Here is a 15,501-nt window from a genome sequence, read left to right on the forward strand (position 1 = left end):
TGTCTGCCCTTCCACCCATTCCCCCACCACTCTCCCTTACCTGCTGGCCCTTCTCTGTCCCAGCACAAGATATTCTGTTTCTTCAACATAATAAGCTCATCCCTGCCTCAGAGCCTTTGCACATGCTGTTCCCTCTGCCTGGAATGCTATTCCCTGAGACAAGGGTATGGCCAGCTCCCTCATACCATTTGGGGCATCGCTTAGAGAACCTAGCCACACCTCCCATCACCACCAACTCTAGCCTGTTACCTTCTATTCTAACTCTTTTTGTATTTCTTCAAAGCACATACCACTACCTCAGTTTTTACCTGTGTGCAGTCTGGTTTCCCCTCTAGACAGTAAATTCCACAAGCATATCTCACATATGACAACAGGTCCTTCCTAACATTTGTTGAAATTGACAGCAACACATTTGGGGATCTTTACAAGTCAAATGGTGGGAGAGTAAAGTGTTGACTTGATAAAAGGATATCAAATAAGACCTTTAGGATAATATACTATTGTTATCAATTTTACTCACGAAGGCCATATACTGACATATCTTGGATTACACAGGTGAGAAAAAATATTAAGTTACTCGGATTATTAATTACAAACGTTTCTTGAGCTGAGAGCAAAACAATATTTTGATGATTCTTAAAAAGTCAATTGTTACAAAAAAAAAAAAGGAAAAAGCCAGTTCTTCCACAATGGCCAGCTTGTGTAGCCACTAAGTCAGAAGCACTTCCCACCTGGAGCCTCCTGGGCAACCCCTGGGATACCCCCCCGTCCACATGCCACTAGAAATCCACACTTTTATTTTGCTTTTGATCTTCAAAAAGGGGTCCTCTCTGAATCAGAGGAGCCAATTGTGTCAGGAGACAAAAGATCCAATCAGTTACACAGCACTTTACATTCTCAAGTATCAAGAGTTGCTATATCACTGAATCAGCATTTATATTTACAGTAGAATTTGAAAACACCTGACAAAGCCAAGTTCCCATAATTAAGTCCAAAGCACACATTCAGAACCTAGTCTATTATTATCTTTATGTGTCAGAGGAAAACCTTGTTATCCCTGAAAAGTTGAGGTCTAAGACTTTAAGAGATTGGAAATAAACTCTCTCTATGGTTCCATATACCTCCCCAACTTTCCTTAAATCCTGAACAACTCTTTAAGAAATACATGCTTCTCAAAGCAATGAGACGTAGAAAGGTACCTCTCTGAATAATCCTGCATGCCTGGAGGGCGGGCAAAGCCGACTTTGCCAGTGACTGCCAAGCCCAGCATTGTTTTTCTCTGGACCGTAGATTGTCAAAACAAGAGACCTGCCCAAAGTGGAAGCCTCAATTCAAGCCCAAAAATAAATGACAAAATAAATAAGAGCAACAGAATAAACCCATGTTCATGTTTGAGGGAACCAAAGAACCAAGGGTGGTGTGTTAGACGTCTAGACCAAAACATACACCACCAACTCTTCCCAAGCAAAAGCAGCGGCCTGTCCGTCCTATACTCTCCACCGTGGCGCCTAAAGGGGAAGTGGCTCCGCACAGATGACATGGGTCCACCCACTCGAACCCCGAGAGGGCCCTTGCAGCCCCCGCACCCACTGCACTGTCCTTCACAGAACCAGACCCTCTCTCTTCCCAGCATCTGCAAGTGGCAGAAACTACGAACTTTTCCCATCTGGAGAAAAATGCTATTGCAGCTGGAGAAACATTCTTGGAGATTATGAATAAGATATTCTGATTGTAAAGAATTGTAAATGTGATGCTGAAGTGTGTGAAAGTCTGAACAAGCAGACGAGGAAATATTATGGCGCCATGGTAACAGAAACCATGGAAGAAACTCCAGTTTCACAGAACTGTTTAAAAATAAACCGGATACTCAAATACCAGTGAAAAGCTACAATGACTCACACTGTTCTCCTCAAATACTTACAAGAACAGCCAGTTCTTTAACACACTTGTCTTCCAGGCTTTTTCCCCACTGGAGAAATGTGAGACAAAGAGAGTAAAAAGAAGCTTTGAAATTTTCTCTAATTTTACCAGCAAGTTGATCTGAGTAAGAACTTACATGTTTTAGAGTTGAGATGGGAGTATGGAAACGTGCAGAGAGCACTAGGGCCTTGAATAAAAACCACACTAAATTCAAAACATACAACCGAGGCCCAGAGTGTGCTCAACTGTGTGCCCAAACACCAGTCAATTTGGTAAAGAGCTACAGCACAATTTCTATGAGAAACGCAAGACCTTCAAGGCACTGTGTACGTGTGCAGACTGCCTTTTCCCCTCTTGGCTCGTGTGTACACCCCTCCCTTGGGCCCTGCCTCAGCCGCACATCCTCCAATTACACTTACACACCTTTCAATGTGGCAGCTGCACATGGTACACCTCCTGGGGCCTCCCCAGTCTGGCTTCCCAGCCTGCCCAGCAGCCTTGCCCCTCATGGGCCAGCCCTGATAGCCACACGTGCAGCACACTGCCACCTGAGACTGCCGCCTTCCTGGTCAACCCCCACCTACCCTGCAAGGCCCAGTATGAGTGTCACCTCTTCCAAGGAGCCCCCCACCGTTCTAGTGGCCCTTTGCCCACCACTGCCCCTTTATAGTTCCCCTATGGTGCCATTATTTGGCCCCCATTCCTCTTTCCCCAACCAAGTTGTTAACCCTGGTAGATCAGATCATACTCGAGTCACCCGCCTTCTCTAGTGCCTATCACGGTACCCACAGCTCCTCAGTGAGGGTCACTGAAAGAAAAAATGGAGACAGGGCATGGATTTCTTAGGAAACCTCAGAGTCCAGCAGTGTCTGTGCCATATTCCTGATTATCCTTGACCTGCCTCCTCCCTGTTCCCCTTTCCCCTGCCCTAACTCACCATTTCTCTCCTTTTCCCATGGCGGGGGGCGGGGGGTGGCGGGAAAGAAGACTGCTGCACAGACTGCCCCTTTTCTACATGTGCAGAGACCTACTGTGGACATGTTCCAGACTTACGGTCTTGTCTGGAGTCAGAGCACTAGAAACACTCGTTCACAAATAAGCTTTGCCACCAGCTGGTGAGCAGTTTCAATGAAGTAACTGTACTTAGGCAACACTTAAAATGGACTTTGTGAGGGACGATTTTTCAATCTTTTGCAACACAAATTATTCATCAAGTCCTATAATCACGGAGATTTCAATTTAGCTTGTTACCAAAATCCCAAACACTGGCTTTGAGGAAAAAGTGTTTCCGCAGAGACAAGGTCAACCTGAGAACAGGTTCACGGGCCAGATACTGAAACACACTGGTCCCAAGGGAACACAGGCAGCACCCTCAGACAGTATGAGACCTGGAGAGCCCAGAGAGTCCTACGCATCCCAAGGGCTCCATGGCACCCCTGAGAGAGGACCTAGCCATCAAGTCTTAATGGCCACGTTACCCAAGTACATTCTATCACTTCATTCTTCCTGTTGAAAACTACAGAATTCCGGCCGGGAGAGGTGGCTCACACTTGTAATCCCAGCACTTTGGAAGGCCGAAGTGGGTGGATCACCTAAGATCAGGGGGTGGAGACCAACCTGGCCAACATGGTGAAACTCCATCTCCACTAAAAATACAAAAAATTAGCCAGGCGTGGCAGCACACATCTGCAATTCCAGCTACTCAGGAGGCTGAGGCAAGAGAATCACCTGAATCCAGAAGATGGAGGTTGCAGTGAGCTGAGATCATGCCATAGCACTCCAGCCTGGGCAACAGACCAAGACTCTGCCTCAAAAAAAAAGGGAGGGGGGCGCGGAGGAAGTAAATTAAATTAGCATATACCTATTTACACCCATTGCTTATGCATTGGTAATCTACCCACCAATGCCTACTTTCCATTCTTTCAACACCTGTATATTGGGTGCCTCTGCAGCCACATGGTGTTCTGAGTACTGGGAATCCAACAGGTGACAGAACAGACCAAAACTCCTGCCCTTGTGGAATCTGTGTTCCAGCACAGGTGACTGACCCAGCAGGTGCTATGCAGGGAAATAAGTGAGGATGAGATAGGGAGGAGACAGAAAGGAGACTGCTTCTAAACAGTGACCAGAGAAGATCCGCCAGAGAAGGTGACACCTGAGACAACATGGGAAGAAGTAAGCCATGAGGGCCCCCAGAGCACAGGCAGCCCCAGCAAAAGGCAAGGGAGGCCCGCCTGGCACGTCTGAGGCACAGAAAGACAGCTGTGGCAGCAGTTCCTGGTGAGATGGCTGTGGGTGAGCCCAGGCAGGCAGCAGAAGAAATGATGATGCGTGAACTTAAATGGACACTGAAGACAAAACAAAACGACCTCTTCGTTCAGCTCCTAACCCCACCACCACAGCCCACCTCTCAGTCCCTTCCTAGATGTCCCGGCTCCATCACTGGCAAGGTTGTGTGCCGTGACTACCATACACTGAATCTCCACACGGCCTTGTTCTCAAGGAGCCCTATGTAAGCAGTCAGGCACGTGAGTCAGCACACGAGGTGCTTTCACTTACCACACTCCCTGCCTGGCCACAAATTCTGCACTTCCCCTAACTCGGCTCTCCCTCAGACTCGGCCAAGGCCCCCACTCTAGGTGAGGAGCAGGGACGCCGGCTCCCAGCCCTTTCCACTGCACCCATGCAGCTCCAAGAACAGCAAAGTCCAGCATCCCTCGGGGCTCACACAATCTGAAGACCAGCCACACAGACATGGAGCCCTGCAGGGGGATCCTTCTCCCGGCTCCAGCAGTCTGGACCCCCATCTCCAGAAGGCTTCAATCTCCCACTGGAGAACTCTGGAATGACAGCAGTAGAAGTCTCACCTGTGCCTGCCTGGTTGATTTTTCCTGGCTAACTTGCTCCCTGCCCTCTACCCACAGTTGTACAGTGTATAACAAAATCATCATGTTAAATACTAGATTCTAGCTGATAGCCCTAAAAACGACTGCCATTTAAGTTGAGCAAAATTTAAAATGTTTTTTAAATAAACCAAGCAATCACTTGAGGTAAGTTTGGGGAAGGTCTTTTGAAATCAATCACTCTCTCCAGATCCAGTTTCCAAGTTGTTTCCTGGGCTCGCGAAGAAGCAGATGAATAGAGAATGCTAGGCAGTGAATTCCTGAAACCCGAGGATGAAAACACAGATGGTTCTGAAGATCCCATAGAAAGATATGCCAGTTAATCTTATTCTTAAAATTGGCCTGAAGAAGAAAGGGCAGAAACTGCATAAGGAAGCCTCCCCTCTGGAACACACAGGAGGCGTCAGAAAGAAGCCTGACCTTTTCCCTTTCCCATAACCTTAGAGGAAAGGAAGGTCAGTCACAGCAGCAGCTGCTCAGAAGCAGGTAGGGAATCTTTTTCTATGGGAAGAACTCACCAGGTGTGTGCTGTGTGCCAAGGACCACGCCAAGCAGAGGGTGTCCAAATATGAATGGCTCCACACAGGCCAACTGCATGTTCCACAGGACCATTTAGGTGGAACCATCTCCCTCACGACAGCCTGGCACAGTGGCATTCTGGTGTGTGCTACCCGTGCCCGGCTGGTGAAGAGCCTTTCTCCTACTCTACCTGGAGCTCCACAAGGGAAGGGCTTGACCCTTTTTATCTAACCCAAAACAAGTGCTCAAGAAACAAGACAGGAAGACAAGGGAGGGGAGAGAGGAGGTGCTCTTTGTGCTGGATCCCAAGGTGGAGAAGGTAAAAATGATGTCTGTGACAAATTAGTATTTTTTAAAAATCCTATATGCAGATTCATATAGCAACCCTTAAAATAACCATGTTGTCCCCAACATCTTTATAGCTCAAAGGAAACAAGCTGATGACCAGCCATCCTGGTGGCATTCAGACCACTTGCTCCAGCTGACAACCACCTAGGCTATCGGAATCAGCAGCAAAGGTAAGACAGGCCCCAAGGTCACCCAGTCCCAGTCCAGCCCATCAGCTCTTAGCTCACCTATGCAACTTAATGAAGAGCTGGAGCTAACTGTGTGTAATCAGATGTGTCCCCAAAACTCGTTGATCTTATGCAATGGGAACACATCAGCTGACAGATCCAGACTTGCCTTGACTGATTTTTACAGCAAGATTTTTTTAGCCTCCGGTTGGCAAGCACTCTGGGAATGTGGAAATGGAGGCTGAACACTTCCCCAACCTAAATACTCAGTTGATGTTCCACAGGTTTAAAATAGAAAAAGTTACTTTAAAAAGGACAAAAATGATGTTTTTTCAAAATTGATATTAACATGAGAATTCAAACAATAGTGTAAGAAAATGTACAAGAAGAGCCTAAAGATTTGAAATAAAAATGATTAGAAGTGATTCAGTTAGAGCAGGCCTAACTGAACCAGAACAATGCAACTCCACAGCTCCTCCCCTCCCCGTTCCAGTGGGGCCAACCCCACAGTGGGAATGGGAAACATTTCCACAGGGCAATGTTTTTATGAGAAATATACAACAACTTTTGCTTTCAAAGTTGGGTGGGACTAGAACACACAGTGGAAGGATGGAGTCAGGAGACCTGGATTCTTGTGCCCGCTCTGGCTTTTACAGTCCGCCTAACTGTAAGCAGTCACTTCCTGCCAGCCTGTTTCCTTACCTACAAGAGGGAGAGACACTCCCCGGCTGGCCTAGCCCTCAGGGTGAAGAAAGGTCATTATCACTACATCCTCTAGTCATTTGCTTCTTCGCTAATTAAGACATCTTGAGCACCTGCGACGTTCCCAGAACAGGAGATGGCAGTGTGCAAGATAAAAAAGTCCCTGACTTCTAAGAGACTGCATGTCAGTGGCAACTGGCATCTACCTGGCTTTCAATAAACTACTGAATGAAGGAAAACTCTACCTAGCACCAGACACCATTACTGGGTTTCTAAAATGGAATGATTCCCCCGGCCCCCTGCTGCAGGGAAGCTCCTCCGATGGCTGTGGGCAGGAGCAGGACAATGCTTGCTGTCAGCTCCACAGATGTTACCTAGTACCATTCCTACACCTTAGAGAACAAACAGTAAAACCAAGTGGAAAGCATACACAGACTTAAAAACTCAAACTACTTAACTACTCAGTAATTAGGACATCATTTTACACCAAAAGTAGATTTTTCTATTTTATACAATAGAAGGAAAGAAATGCAGTTCAGAGTAAGTCATTAGATCGTGACTTTATGCTGTCTTCATCTCTGAATCTCAGACGCTGTGCAAAGCAGTGGATCAGCATGTGTTTGCTGAATGAGTAACACTGTTCCTGTCAACAGGAATACAGGTTATACCAGGTAGCTCTCAAACTTTCTCCACAATCCACTCCTCCTTTTACGTTTGTGGAAAGGGAGGGGGAAAGAAGCCCAGTCCCCAAGGTCAGCCAATTACACTGGAAGCAGTGCCACCAGAATGTGAGCCCCACCCTGGGACGGGGCACAGAGCCCTCACTAGCATGCTGGAGAGGGGCCACCCCAGCTCCCGGGTCTCCCTATACCCAGCTGCTTCTCTTCAAGCTGGTGAAGCCCCTGCTGCCGCCACCACCTCCTCTCCTACCTTGGGGCTTTGTGTTTAATCCTGGAAGTCACAATTTAGGAGGCACAAAAAGAATAAAATTCTGGGTATACAAATGAAAAAGATCCAAACGTGTCTGTCAAGAATAGCCAAAGGGATGGGATTATTTAGCCAGGAGAGGCTGTGGGAGGGATGATGGGTGAAGTATTTGAGAATCTTGCTATTTTTTTAACAGCTTTATTAAGATAATAATTCACACACAGTTCACCCATCTAAAATGTACACAATGATTTTCGGTGTGTTCACAGAGTTGTGCCACATCATGACAATCATTTTAGAACATTTTCATCACCCCAGAAAGAAACCCCACACTCTTCCCCAGTCATCCCCCACCTCCTCTACTCCCAATCCTGGCAATCACTCATCTACTTTCTGTCTCTATGGATTTGCCTATGCTGGACATTTCAGATAAATGGGATCACAACATATGTGGCTCTGGGGATTGGCTTCTTTAGCTTTTTCCATAATGTCTTCAAGGTTCGTCCACGCTGCAGCATGTGTCAGTACTTCACTCCTTTTGTTGCTAAATAATATTCCGTTGTATGAATGTACCATGATTTGTTTGCCCATTACCAAGTGACTGGACGTTTGAGTTGTTTTCCACTTTTCAGCTGTTAATAGTGCTGCTATCACCATCTGTGTATAAGCCTTTGCATGGACAGATGTTTTCATTACTTTTGAGTAGATACCTAGGAGTAGAACTGCTGGGTCAAAATGAGAAACTTCCAAAATTAGGAGTTTCCAACATTCAGCCAGACTGCCTTCCAACAGGGTGCATCATTTGACATTCCCACCAGTAGTGTGTGACAGTTCCAATTTCTCCATATCCTCACCAACACATGTTGTCTTTTTTATTGTAACCATCTTAGTGAGTGGGAAGTTATATCTCATTGTGATTTTGATTCGTGTTTCCCTAATGAAAAATGATGTTGGGTATCTTTTCATGTGCTTATTGGCCAGCTGTATACTATCTTTGAAGAAAAGTCTGTTTAGATCCTTAGCTCATTTTTAAATTGGTGTGTCTTTTTATTGTTGAGTTTGGGGTTTTTTTTTGTTTTATTTAATACAGAGTCTCAATCTATCACTCTGTCACCCAGGCTGGAGTGCAGTGGCACAATCTCGGCTCACTGCAACCTCTGCCTCCCGGGTTCAAGCATTTCTCCTGCCTCAGCCTCCCCAGTAGCTGGGATTACAGGCATGTGCCACCACGCCCGGCTAATTTTTATATTTTTAGTAGAGATAGGGTTTCACCATGTTGGCCAGGTTGGTCTCGAACTATTGACCTCAGGTGATCTGCCCACCTCTGCCTCCCAAAATGCTGGGATTACAGGCGTGAGCCACTGCACCCGGCCTTTATTATTGAATTTTAAGAGTTCTTCTTTTTTTTTCCCCCCCTCCCTTTCAATTTTTTCGGTAGAGACAGGATCTCATGTTGCTTGGGCTGGTCTCAAACTCTTGGCCTCAAGTGATCCTCTGAAGTAATGGGATTACCGATATGAGCCAATGTACCCAGCCAAGAGTTCTTTATGTATTCAAGGTATCTTTATCAGATATATGATTTGAAACTATTTTCTTCCATTCTGAGTTGTCTTTTTACTTTCTTGATAACATCCTCTGAAGCACAAAAGTTCTTACTTTTTATGAAGCCCAATTTACCCATTTTTTTCTTTTGTTGTGTTTTGGTGTCACATCTAGGAAAACATTGCCTAATCCAAGGTGACAAAAACTTATGCTATGTTTTAAGAGTTTCACATCTCTTATTATGACTAATATTTAAAAAATTTTTTTAATTAAAAAAGTTTTACAGATTTAGCTCTTACATTTAGGTCTCTGATCCATCTGGAGTTAAGTTTTATATGTGGCATGAGGCAGAGATCCAAATTCATGCTTCTGCATGTAGATATCCAGTTGTCCCGGCGTCACTTGTTGAAAAGATTTTTCTTTCCCCCATTGAACTGGCTTAGCATCCTTGTCCAAAGTCAATTGACCATAAATGTAGGGGTTTAGTTTTGTTTTCTTGACTCTATCTCATTTTTCCACGTCTATCCTTATGCCCGCACCACAGTGTTTCTTCAATACTGTAGATTTATACATTTTTGTAAATTGGGAAGTGTAAGCTCTCCAACTTTGTTCTCTGCCTTTTCAAAACTGTTGTGACTATTCTTGGTCCCTTCCACTTCCATAGGGATTGTAGAACTGGCTTGCTGATTTGGGATTTTGAGAGGGGCTGCTGGGACTCTGCAGACCACTTTGAGGAGTGCCGCCATCTGAACTATGCGAAGTCTTCCAGTCCATGGATGTAGATCTCTTTCCATTGATTCAGGTCCTTTTAAATTTATTTCAACAGCGTTTTGTAGTTTTCAGTATATAAGTCTTACACTTCTCTTGTTAAATTTACTTGTTCTTTATATACTACAATAAATGAAACTGCTTTCTTAATTCCATTTTTTGAATTATTCCTTGCTAGATTATAGAAATATCATTATTTTTGTATATTGATCTTGTATTCTACAACCTTGCTGAACCTGTATATTAATTCTAAGAGTTTTTTTGGTGGATTCCTTATGATTTTCTTTTTCTTCTTTTTTTTTTGAGACGGAGTCTCCCTCTGTCGCCCAGGCTGGAGGGCAGTGGCCCGATCTCAGCTCACTACAAGCTCCTCCTTCCGGGTTTACGCCATTCTCCTGCCTCAGCCTTCTGAGTAGCTGGGACTACAGGCGCCCGCCACCTCGCCCGGCTAGTTTTTTGTATTTTTCAGTAGAGACGGGGTTTCACCGTGTTAGCCAGGACAGTCTTGATCTCCTGACCTCGTGATCCGCCCGTCTCGGCCTCCCAAAGTGCTGGGATTACAGGCTTGAGCCACCGTGCCCGGCCATGATTTTCTTTATATAAGACCATGTCATTTTCGAACAGAATGTGTTTTACCTTTTTCTTTCCAATCTGTATGCCTTGTTTTCTTGTCTAACTTCAAAGTTCCTGGTTAGACCCTCCCGTACAATGTTGAGCAGAAGGAGTGAGAAAAGACATCAAGGTCCTATTCTTCTTGATCGTAGGAAGAAAGCTTTCAGTCTTTCACTGCCAGCCCTGGAAGTTTTGATTAATACCCTTTATCCAGTCAAGTTCCCTTCTGTTTCTGGTTTGCTGAGTTTTCTATCATGAATAGGTGTTGATTGGGGTTGGGTGTTTTTTGTTTGTTTTGTTTTTTGTTTTAATGTTGCAGAACAGGCATCACCAAGGACCAAAGTTAACTTAGATTAAAATCACCTGACATCATCTATTTTGATGAATTTCAAGTGTCATAAGGAGCCAAATAAAATCCATTTTAAGCAACTCAAAGAAAAACAGCGTATTCTCTGGCTTTGAGAAATGATAAATTTGTGATAATAAACAAGGTATTAGAGGAAAACATGAACATGCCCAAAGCTTACTTTAAACTTTTACACAATACAATATGGAAAGCAAAGAAAGAAAAAGACACAATTGATAAAAAAAATCTTATTACCTAAAATACATTAAGAGCCGATATGAAGACTGAGATCCAGTTCCACTGGACAAAGAAGTTGCTGGAGAGGAACAAACAGAAGAGATGGCTGGGCAGAGACAGGAACGCTCACTAAGTTCTGCCTGCTAAGCCAGACTGTGTTAGTAGTCCTGGCCATGTCAGTAGTGAAAAGTCCACACAAAGCCCCCAGCCTCTCCTGTCTGCTGTGTAGTCCACTGAGCAGGCCTCGAGGGGCAGCTCTCAGAGAGTGGTGTCTCCTGAATCAGCCTGGCCTGAGGGACTCTGTGGAACCGCACCCCCAGCTGTCCTACAAGGGACACCCAGACCAAGCGAGAAAGACATTTGTGTTAGGTTAAGTCTCTGAGACTTGGGGTTTGCTTGTTACTGCAATGTAACCTAGCCAAATATAATACAACAAATTCCCATGCTGGGAAAAAAGCACAACTTCCTTTAAAATATGGAAATAACTTATAAAATAAGGAAAATTAATATGACAATGCCAGTTTTGGTGGGGCTATAAGAAAACAGAAATGTACTCTAACATTGCTAATAGGCTTCATGGAAAAATCTGGAAATACAGAACAAGGCAGATAACAGTTACCAACCTCTGACCCTTAAGTCCCACTCTGGGGAACATGCCCCAAGCAAATAAACTCGAAGAAAAAATAGCTTGAACAAAATGTTCATCACTGCAATATTTATAACAGTAAAAACTGGAAACAAGTCAACTGCTGAAGGCTAAGAAAACAATGGTGAGTTGACAGAAAGGACACCACACGTCCATTACAGAGGACAAGGCAGGTGAGCTATTTTCCATCCGAAATCGGGTATAAGCAAAAAAAGGCAGAGTGGCACAGCGCACCCACTACACATCAGTTTATAAGGCGAGGACTGTAGCCGGGTGTGGTGGCTCACGCCTGTAATTTCAGCACTTTGGGAAGCCAAGATGGGCAGATCACCTGAGGTCAGGAGTTCGAGACCAGTCTGGCCAACATAGTGAAACCCTATTTCTACTAAAAATACAAAAATTAGCCAGGTGTGGTGGTGCATCCCTGTAGTCCCAGCTGCTCAGGAGGCTGACGCAGGAGAATCACTTGAACCTGGATGGCAGAGGTTGCGGTGAGCCAAGATCACACCACCCAACTCAAGCCCGGGTGACAAAGAAAAACCAAAAAAAAAAAAAAAAAAAAAAAAAAGAGGCGAGGGCTGTGTCACCTCTGTATGCCCAGCACTTAGCATGAGGTAGATGCTCAAATGACTGCAGAGTGATTGGATGTCTGCACCGGCAGCTGCCAAGCTGACAGAAGCAAATCAGTTGGGGAGGAGGGCAAGAGGAGTCTCTGGGGAGGGAGGGAGCTGACACTCACCAGCTCATTTCTGTAGTGGCTGCAGTGTGCCTTCTCCCAACCTCCTCTGCCTGTTTCTTGGCTGCTGGCACAACCCAGGTTCTGTCCCGGGCCCTCTCTCTTCACCTCTTCTGTTCCCACACACCAAACCACCTTTAACCTTAAGCCCCTGATCTGCTGTCTGGCCCAGACCCGCATCTCTGCCTACTGGATGCCTCCACTTGGCCATCACAGAGTCCTTGCAAACTATCCCCTTCCCTATGAGCCTGCTCCTGTTCCTGGGTTTTCTACATCAGAAATGGTCCCACCATTCATTCACCCAGCTTCTCAAGCCCGAAACTCCTCTTCTTCCCACACCGAACCCCCCTTACACTACCACATTCAATCAGCTTCCAAGACCAGACTAAACCAGCTCTTCAATATCTCTTGAATCCTCCCACTTGGCTCTGTCCCCATGATGATAGCTACCTTCGCTAAGGCCACCATTGCCTCCTGCCTAATCCCTAACAACGTCCTAACTGACCCGCAGCCACTTGTCTAGTCCCCAACTCCCTTCATTCTCCATGACATACTGTGACTGTACCACTGTGGTTGGAATGTCTTTTGGAAAGTTCAGGTTTTGCCTCCATTCAAACTCCTTCCCCTACTTCCTCCTTCCTCCAGAGGCCAGCAGGGCCTCCAGGCTGTAACTACTGCTCCTCCAGCCTCACCACTCACACCACGCTCCTGGCCACGCTATACACGCTCCGGCCACCATTAACAACCGGCATCTCCCAACACAAGTACCACACTCCTATCAGCTCCACCCCTTCATGCACACTGTTCCCTCTGAACAAATGCACAAATGGATCAGAGGAGGTGGAGAAGGAGAAATCACTTCGCATAGCCAAATAGTTTCAAAAGCAAAATTATAAGAATCCTTCCAATTACTTTTATAACATAAAGAAGTGTTTAAACTACATGTGAGTATAACATATGTAATATAATCCAGGGTAGGGTCTCCAGAAGTATGGGTACCCCAAACCCGCCACAGTCTAAGGGGGAAGTAAGGACTAAGCTAATAAAGCCAAAGGATTTGTCCCTGAGGACAGGAGTGGAAGCACTCACTGAGCACCACTGCATCCAGGAAGGAGGCACACATTGGCCTCTAAGCCTGGTGAGAGCAGCAATGCACCACGGGCTCACCCACTACTTGGGAGGCTGAGGCAGGAGAATCACTTGAACCCAGGTGATGAAGGTTGCAGTGAGATCACACCACTGCACTCCAGCCTGGCAGACAGAGCAAAATTCTGTCTCATAAAACAAAAAGAACAAGTGCTCACTGACTTGCCACCATGTCCCCACAGCAAGAAGCCCCAGTTACACTACAACACGTAAAGCTGCCTGCCCAGGACTGATGCAGTGTTATTCCAGCATAATCCTAGGATCCCTTCACACAGGCATGCACGCACACATGATCCTCTCTCATCCAGCTGGGGATCAGGACTTGAGAGCACATGAGGACACGTCAGCTCATCTCTGCCACCACTGCCCTCGCCTCTGGTGTCCTCACATCCTAACCGCAGTATTTAACAACTGACAGACGGCCACAAATACAGGAGACGTGTGGACCACGTTGCAGGGAGCTGGGCTGTGGGTCCAGGTGCCCGTGCTTCCACTTTGATGCCTAAAATTCTCTGTATGGCTCCATTCCCCTTCATGCCAGTCTTCAGGATCATGCCAGAGCAGCCGCGGCCACATACTTCCTGACAACGCCTCCTCTCAGTCAGAGGCACCTGCCCAGTAGGACACCTCTCCCTTGAGCTGCGAGTTTTCCAACTCAAGAGATGCACTTAAACCCTAAAAAAAAAAACTCACATAGCTCCAGATGAGACACAAAGATTCTCCTGGCATAAGCAGAAGGAAAAAATATAGAATGGGTCAGGAGGCTGCCCTTTGTTCAGGTCAGAAAATAGGGGCATTCACAGGGGGCAGAGTGAGCGGGGAAAGAGGGAGAAGAGGAACGCTCCAGGCCACCCTTGGAGGTCTGCTGTGGCAGGTTCCCAAGACAGACAAAGGGCATTATTGACAACATGCATGAGTCAGAGTGGCCCCAGGTCAATGCTTCAGCTTCTTTTAATCCCTCCACTTTCAGGGAGCCCGTTCTAGAAGCAGGACTTCCTGTCACACAAAGCGCCTCTGTGGCCCTTTGTCTGCAAAGGACGAGCAGCCTCTTCCCGTGCTCTTCGCTACCCAACAGTCTGACTGAGTGGAATCCCCAAGAGGAGCTGAAGCCCTGGTCTGAACAAGCTGAAAACGCGAGACAGCAAGACCATGCTAGCCTGGATGCACAAATCTAGAAGGTCTCTGAAATCTGCATCTATGAGTCTGCACAAGACCCTGGGGGTGGGGGTGACCTCTTAATGATCCAGTCGCCTCAGGCAAAATACCTAAGAGCTGTGTGCCTGACACTGCTCATCGGTGAAATGGAATCCAATCTGCCTGACAGGTTGCAGGGATCAAATGGCATCCGGATGGGACCTGGCACATGCCTGGAGTATGGGGGCCTTCCACAAGCACGGGCCAGGGAGACGGTGACTGGGGCCAGGCTCCACAGCAGCCCAGCTCCTGAGCCAGTAAGCCAGGGCCCCTGCACTGGGGCACTCCATTCTCACAGGGTTGATGGACACTTGAACAACCTCCTCCAACATACCGGCCAAGAGCTAGGAAACAGTTCTGCACAACGTGCTACAGGGACACACAGAGGGTCCAGAAAGGGTGCCCAGGGCTGATGTTTCAGTGGGAATTCTTCAGCTGGAGCAGCAAGGAAAGGCATCCCAGGTAGAGGAACCTGTGTGACAAAGGGGAGTTACACTGGTCCTTTGTGACCCTCCAGTGTGCACGGTCAGGCTGGTCCTGGAGGGCAAACCCTGGGAAGCTGCTGTGGCTGCGAGGGAGGGGAGAGAGGATTTACAAATGGCAGGGCACTGAAGATCAGACACCAGCCCGAGTCACTAGTTACTTCACCACAAGAGGGACTTCTGCTCCATTTACCTACCAGCAATAAAAAGTAGACTGTCCTGATAAAAGCCCACCATGAGAATGTTAGGTAAGCATGGACAAGAAGAGGTCACATCCATCAGAAGTGCTATCTAGAAATGAACTGC

At 46.5% G+C, this 15,501-nt stretch overlaps 1 protein-coding gene across 4 annotated transcripts in view; it reads right to left on the reverse strand.

Annotated features, from left to right (window-relative positions):
* PACSIN2 (protein kinase C and casein kinase substrate in neurons 2) overlaps nt 1-15,501 on the reverse strand; it is a 145,833-nt gene that overhangs the window by 62,120 nt on the left and 68,212 nt on the right. The window contains exon 1 of one of the 4 annotated variants that reach the window (XM_011983999.1): nt 14,002-14,145. The exons of the other annotated variants lie outside the window; for them this stretch is intronic. The gene's annotated coding sequence lies outside the window, so the exon portion shown is untranslated. Of the gene's footprint in view, nt 1-14,001; nt 14,146-15,501 lie in introns of those variants that run through there. 4 annotated transcript variants of the gene reach the window in all.

Source organism: Mandrillus leucophaeus, unplaced genomic scaffold (assembly GCF_000951045.1).
Source record: "Mandrillus leucophaeus isolate KB7577 unplaced genomic scaffold, Mleu.le_1.0 Scaffold26, whole genome shotgun sequence".
Lineage (NCBI taxonomy): Eukaryota > Metazoa > Chordata > Mammalia > Primates > Cercopithecidae > Mandrillus > Mandrillus leucophaeus.